At 41.2% G+C, this 7,646-nt stretch overlaps 1 non-coding gene across 1 annotated transcript; it reads left to right on the forward strand.

Annotated features, from left to right (window-relative positions):
* Nucleotides 1–1,433: 1,433 nt before the first annotated feature.
* On the forward strand, nucleotides 1,434–1,541 carry LOC130964161 (small nucleolar RNA R71). The gene has a single exon (XR_009080268.1). It is a non-coding gene; the product is annotated as a small nucleolar RNA R71 (small nucleolar RNA).
* The last annotated feature ends 6,105 nt before the right edge of the window (nucleotides 1,542–7,646 follow it).

The following is a 7,646-nucleotide window of genomic DNA, read 5'->3' on the forward strand; positions in this document are numbered from 1 at the left end:
TCAATCACAGCCTTTGCTGTGGCTAGGAAGGGTCTGCCAAGGATGATAGATTCATCCATGCACTTCCCAGTCTCTAGGACTATGAAATCAGTAGGAATGTAATGGTCTTCAACCTTTACCAAAACATTCTCTACAAGTCCATGAGCTTGTTTTCTTGAGTTGTCTGCCATCTCTAATGAGATTCTTGCAGCTTGCACCTCAAAGATCCCTAGCTTCTCCATTACAGAGAGAGGCATGAGGTTCACACTTGACCCTAAGTCACACAGGGCCTTCTTGAAGGTCATGGTGCCTACGGTACAAGGTATGGAAAACTTCCCAGGATCTTGTCTCTTTTGAGGTAATTTCTGCCTAGACAAGTCATCCAGTTCTTTGGTGAGCAAAGGAGGTTCATTCTCCCAAGTCTCATTTCCAAATAACTTGTCATTTAGCTTCATGATTGCTCCAAGGTATTTAGCAACTTGCTCTTCAGTGACATACTCATCCTCTTCAGAGGAAGAATACTCATCAGAGCTCATGAAAGGCAGAAGTAAATCCAATGGAATCTCTATGGTCTCATTTTGAGCCTCAGATTCCCATGGTTCCTCATTGGGGAACTCATTGGAGGTTGGTGCACGCCCATTGAGGCCTTCCTCAGTGGCGTTCACTTCTTCTCCTTCCTCTCCAAATTCGGCCACATTGATGGCCTTGCACTCTCCCTTTGGATTTTCTTCTATATTACTTGGAAGAGTACTTGGAGGGAGTTCAGTAATTTTCTTGCTCAGCTGTCCCACTTGTGCTTCCAAATTCCTAATGGAAGACCTTGTTTCAGTCATGAAACTTTGAGTGGTTTTGATTAGATCAGAGACCATGGTTGCTAAGTCAGAGGGGTTCTGCTTAGAATTCTCTATCTGTGGCTGAGAAGATGATGGAAAAGGCTTGCCATTGCTAAACCTGTTTCTTCCACCATTATTGTTATTGAAACCTTGTTGAGGTCTCTCTTGATTCTTCCATGAGAAATTTGGGTGATTTCTCCATGAAGAATTATAGGTGTTTCCATAGGGTTCTCCTAGGTAATTCACCTCTTCCATTGAAGGGTTCTCAGGATCATAAGCTTCTTCTTTAGATGAAGCATCCTTAGTACTGCTTGGTGCATTTTGCATTCCAGACAGACTTTGAGAAATCAAATTGATTTGTTGAGTCAATATCTTGTTCTGAGCCAATATGGCATTCAGAGTGTCAATCTCAAGAACTCCTTTCTTCTGACTTGTCCCATTGTTCACAGGATTCCTTTCAGAAGTGTACATAAATTGGTTATTAGCAACCATTTCAATGAGCTCTTGAGCTTCTGTAGGCGTCTTCTTCAGATGAAGAGATCCTCCAGCAGAGCTATCCAAGGACATCTTGGATAGTTCAGATAGACCATCATAGAAAATACCTATGATGTTCCATTCAGAAAGCATATCAGAAGGACATTTTCTGATTAATTGTTTATATCTTTCCCAAGCTTCATAGAGGGATTCTCCATCCTTCTGTCTGAAGGTTTGGACTTCCACTCTAAGCTTACTCCATTTTTGAGGTGGAAAGAACTTTGCCAAGAAGGCATTGACTAGCTTTTCCCAAGAGTCCAGGCTATCTTTAGGTTGAGAGTCCAACCATATTCTAGCCCTGTCTCTTACAGCAAAAGGGAATAGCATCAGTCTGTAGACCTCAGGGTCAATCCCATTAGTCTTGACTGTGTCACAGATTTGCAAGAATTCAGCTAAAAACTGATGAGGATCTTCCATTGGAAGTCCATGGAACTTGCAATTCTGTTGCATTAGAGAAACTAATTGAGGCTTAAGCTCAAAGTTGTTTGCTCCAATGGCAGGGATAGAGATGCTTCTCCCATAGAAATCGGGAGTAGGTGTAGTAAAGTCACCCAGCACCTTCCTTGCATTGTTGGCATTGTTGTTGTTTTCGGCTGCCATGTGTTCTTCTTCTTTGAAGAATTCAGTCAGGTCCTCAACAGAGAGTTGTGCCTTAGCTTCTCTTAGCTTTCGCTTCAAGGTCCTTTCAGGTTCAGGGTCAGCTTCAACAAGAATGCCTTTGTCTTTGCTCCTGCTCATATGAAAGAGAAGAGAACAAGAGAATGTGGAATCCTCTATGTCACAGTATAGAGATTCCTTGAGGTGTCAGAGAAAAAGAAAAATAGAAGAAAGAAGAAGGAGACAGACGAATTCGAACTTGATTAGATAGAGTTCGAATTGTGCATTAAGAAGGAGTAGTACTCCATAAATAGAAGGATGTGAGAAGAAGGGAAGAGAATTTTCGAAAATTATTTAAAAAGATGTTAAAAACATTTTAAAAATTGATTGATAATTTTCGAAAATTCAGAGTGGAAAAGAAATCAAGTGATTTTTGAAAAAGATTTTGAAATTAGAAATTAAAAAGATTTGATTGAAAACTATTTTGAAAAAGATGTAGTTAAAAAGATATGATTGAAAAGATATGATTTGAAAACAATTTTAAAAAGATATGATTTGAAAACAATTTTAAAAAAAAGATATGATTTTAAAAATTGATGACTTGCCTAACAAGAAAAGATATGATTCAAACATTAAACCTTTCTCAACAGAAAAGGCAACAATCTTGAGATGTTCAATCAAATCATTAATTGTTAGTAAGTATCTTTGAAAAAGGAAAGAAATTGATTTTGAAAACATTTGATTGAAAAGATATGATTTGAAAAAGATTTGATTTTGAAAAACTTTGAAAACTTAAAAAAAAAATTGATTTTGAAAACAAAATCTTCCCCCTTTGCCATCCTGGCGTTAAACGCCCAGAATGGTATCCATTCTGGCGTTTAACGCCCAAAATGCACCCTTTTTGGGCGTTAAACGCCCAACCAGGTACCCTGGCTGGCGTTTAAACGCCAGTCTGTCTTCTTCACTGGGCATTTTTGAATGCCCAGCTTTTTCTGTATAATTCCTCTGCAGTATGTTCTGAATCTTCAATTCTTTGTATTATTGACTTGAAAAGACACAAATTAAAAATATTTTTGGATTTTTAATAATCAAAATGCAACAAGAATCAAATAACAATGCATGCAAGACACCAAACTTAGCAGTTTGTATACTACTGACACTATATGAGACACATAAACACTCAAGTCAAAAGAATTTAAAGATCAGAGTAAGAAATCATCAAGAATTACTTGAAGATCCTTAAGGCACATGAATGAATGCATGCAATTGACACCAAACTTAAGATGAGACACTAGACTCAAGCAAGAAACATAAAATCTTTTTGGTTTTTATGATTTTGTGAATTTTTTTGTGCTTTTTTCGAAAATTATGTGAAAAAAAGATATCAAAATTCTTAATGAGAATTCCAGGAATCAGTGCAATGCTAGTTTAAGACTCCGGTCCAGGAATTAGACATGGCTTTACAGCCAGCCAAGCTTTCAAAGAAAGCTTCGGTCCAAAACACTAGACATGGCCAATGGCCAGCCAAGCCTTAGCAGATCACTGCTCCAAAAGCAAGATTTGATAGAGATCAACAAGCTATTGTGATGATCAGTTGAAACCTCGGTCCAATGAAATTAGACATGGCTTCTCAGCCAGCCAGATTTCAACAGATCATCATGAAACACTAGAATTCATCTTCAAGAATTTCGAAAAAAATAAATACCTAATCTAAGCAACAAGATGAACCGTCAGTTGTCCATACACGAACAATCCCCGGCAACGGCGCCAAAAACTTGGTGCACGAAATTGTGATCACTACAACTCAAATAATCCCTAGTAATGGCTCCAAAGACTTGGTGCTCAATACCATGGCATAAACACAACTTCGCACAACTAACCAGCAAGTGCACTGGGTCGTCCAAGTAATAAACCTTACGTGAGTAAGGGTCGATCCCACGGAGATTGTTGCTATGAAGCAAGCTATGGTCACCTTGTAAATCTCAGTCAGGCAGACTCAAATGGGTATAGTGATAAACGAATAAAGCATAGAGATAAAGATAGAGGTACTTATGTATATCATTGGTGAGAGCTTCAGATAAGCGTATGAAGATGCCTTCCCTTCCGTCTCTCTGCTTTCCTACAGTCTTCATCCAATCCTTCTTACTCCTTTCCATGGCAAGCTCGTGTAGGGTTTCACCGTTGTCAGTGGCTACCTCCCATCCTCTCAGTGAAAACGATTGCATATGCTCTGTCACAGCACGCGGAATTCAGCTGTCGGTTCTCGGTCAGGCCGGAATAAAATCCATCGATTCTTTTGCGTCTGTCACTAACGCCCCGCCTGCTAGGAGTTTGAAGCACGTCACAGTCATTCAATCATTGAATCCTACTCAGAATACCACAGACAAGGTTAGACCTTCCGGATTCTCTTGAATGCCGCCATCAGTTCTTGCCTATACCACGAAGACTCTGATCTCACGGAATGGCTGGCTCGTTTGTCAGGCGAGCACTCGGTTGTCAGGCGATCAACCATGCATCGTGTATCAGGAATCCAAGAGATATTCACTAAGCCTCGGATGCTTGTAGAACAAGAATGGTTGTCAGTCACTTTGTTCATAAGTGAGAATGGTGATGATCCGTGACAATCATCACCTTCATCAAGTTGAAGAACAAGTGATATCTTGGACAAAGAACAAGCGGAATTGAATAGAGGAACAATAGTAATTGCATTAATACTCGAGGTACAGCAGAGCTCCACACCTTAATCTATGGTGTGTAGAAACTCCACCGTTGAAAATACATAAGAACAAGGGTCTAGGCATGGCCGTGAGGCCAGCCTCCCAAATGATCTAAGAACTAGATGTCCGAAGATTAAAAATACAATAGTAAAAGGTCCTATTATAGAAAACTAGTAGCCTAAGGTGTACAAAGATGAGTAAATGACATAAAAATCCACTTCCGGGCCCACTTGGTGTGTGCTTGGGCTGAGCAATGAAGCATTTTCATGTAGAGACTCTTCTTGGAGTTAAACGCCAGCTTTTATGCCAGTTTGGGCGTTTAACTCCCATTTTGGTGCCAGTTCCGGCGTTTAACGCTGGGATTTCTGTAGGTGACTTTGAACGCCGGTTTGGGCCATCAAATCTTGGGCAAAGTATGGACTATCATATATTGCTGGAAAGCCCAGGATGTCTACTTTCCAACGCCGTTGAGAGCGCGCCAATTGGGCTTCTATAGCTCCAGAAAATCCACTTCGAGTGCAGGGAGGTCAGAATCCAACAGCATCTGCAGTCCTTTTGAGTCTCTGGATCAGATTTTTGCTCAGGTCCCTCAATTTCAGCCAGAAAATACCTGAAATCACATAAAAATACACAAACTCGTAGTAAAGTCCAGAAAAGTGAATTTTAACTAAAAACTAATAAAAATATAATAAAAACTAACTAAAGGATACTAAAAACATACTAAAAACAATGCCAAAAAGCGTACAAATTATCCGCTCATCAGTAACGCCCCTTCTTTTTTGCTTATGACTACTTTTTTTAGCCAAATGAACATTACCATTCCTTTTACCTCCTTCAAGACCGACTTGTTGTGGTCCTGTAATGTAGCTCAATCCCAACTTCATCCGAACTCATGGGGCTTCATTAAGATCTTTCAGTTGTTGTGTCAAGAATTGGATGTCAAGCCTTCTCAAACTCTCTTTCTTTACCTCTTTGTTTTGACTAAACCTGGGATTTCTACAAAAAAAGATGGCTTCTTGGGTTTCTTTCCGGTCTGCCCAAGGAAAGAAAGTGTTTGCTATGTATGATGAGTCCTTTAGGGACTTTAAGAACTATTATTTCAAGGTCCGAGCTGTTGAGGGAGCTCGGCCTTTTTTCTTAGAGGCGAATAATGAACCTGCCTTCCCCTTATGTTGGCAAAAGAATGTTGTAATATCTAGGTATTCGTGGGAGATGCTGGATGAGGTCGAGCAGGCCTTTGTGAATGTGTTGGCAGAGAATTGGGGGCAACCTCCCAATCTCGACACAAAGAGGTTTTTAGGGGACCCCTCACTTCTCCGAGCTGAATTGGGTAGTTTGCCAATTTCCTTTCTTACTATTTTTTGGTTGTTTATTTTGTTAATTTTATCTCTTCCCTCTAATTATGACTTGACTTTGCTGGCTTCCCTTTCAGAGATGTTGAAGAATACAGACTCTATGAAGGCCTTTAAAAAGGCGAGGAAAGCGACCGCGGCCCAAAACATCTCGGCCCGGGCTGTGGGGGAAGGTTCTTCTCAGGTTCCCCCTAAGAAACCGACCTCCGGCGATCCTGGGCCGAGGAAGGTTATCCGTACTCCTCAGGTTTATTTGGTTGATCCTCCCCGATCAACTTTCGGTACTACCTCTTCTCCCACTGCTGGCCCTCCACCAAAAAGACAGAAAGCTATTGAACCCTTTGATTTGGATGCCCCCGATTTTGATGATGTGGGGTTTGTCGACCATTAAATTGTTTCTTATGGTGTTATTCCTATGGATGATGTATCCATTCTTTACCATCTAGATTTTATTACCCGAAGTAGCGTTAAGATGGCGCACATGGGAGCAGCCTTATTTCGGACTGCTCAAGATGTTCCGGTTCATGCGACGAAGGCTTTTATAGAGGAGGCCAAGTCGGAGTATGATAGGATCAAAGGTTTGAAGGAGGAACTGGATGTAAAGGTGGCAAAGCTGGAGAAAGATTTTGAAAATGAAAAGGCTCGGGCTACTGCTGTTGTGGCTTCTGCAACTCTGGCTGAGGAGATGGCGCAGAAGCATAAGGAGAGCTATATCTGTACTTATGGCGATTTGCTGGAGGCCAGGGAGAGGTTAGAGTCTGTTCAAGCTGATTATACTGAGCTCCAGGGTCATCTTGTGGGTAATGTGACTGTTGCCTTTGAGAATTTGAAGGCTCAGGTTCGAGTTCTTGCTCCCGAGCTCGACCTGGCTCTCTTCAGTTTGGACAATTTTGTGGAGAATGGTAAGATCGTCCCGGCCCCAGATGAAGATGATGACGATGTAAACCCTCCTCCTGCACCATCAGCCAAAGCTTCTGTTGCCCCAACTTCCCCAACTCTTGCAGCTGAGGTCGGCCATCCCGAGTCAGATCCTGAACCGGCCAGATGGAACCGTTGATGATGTCCCGCTCGCGACTCATCCTCCTTCGCCTCGACATGCCGCCACGGGGGAGTCTTTGAATCCTTTGTAGTTTCTGATTTGTTTTTGTATCTTTATGGCCCGGCTTGTGAGTCTTTGAACTCTAGTTTTTTTGTAACTGAGCCCGGTGTGGCTTTTGACACTTTTAGTTGCTTTTCTTAGCAGCTTTATTTAGGAAAAACAAAAATGCTTTCGAACTCTTTGAGGTCGACCTTTCGGGTGGCCCTCTGAGTCTTTATAGTAGCTTTGTTCCTCTTGATATGTTTTGTTCGCAGCTTTCGGTACTTCCTGGAATCTTTAGAGTGTTGGAGCTTTTTGTCGTCTGACCTCTTATTTTTTTATTGCCTTTGCATTTGTTTTATTTCCTGCTTTAGTTGAAGTGACCTTTGAGGCTAGCTTTGTTCGACTACTTTTTAGTATTCTCATAGAACACTTGTAAACCGATTTAGGTGAGGTCGTGGCTTTTTGGGTCAAACTGTGTCCCTTCTAGCGCACGCTCTTCTCTTGTCAAACCTTCTCGAGTTATTTCTAGTAATCCATTTTTAATTGGACCTCT

The sequence above is a fragment of the Arachis stenosperma genome, chromosome 2 (genome assembly GCF_014773155.1).
Source record: "Arachis stenosperma cultivar V10309 chromosome 2, arast.V10309.gnm1.PFL2, whole genome shotgun sequence".
Lineage (NCBI taxonomy): Eukaryota > Viridiplantae > Streptophyta > Magnoliopsida > Fabales > Fabaceae > Arachis > Arachis stenosperma.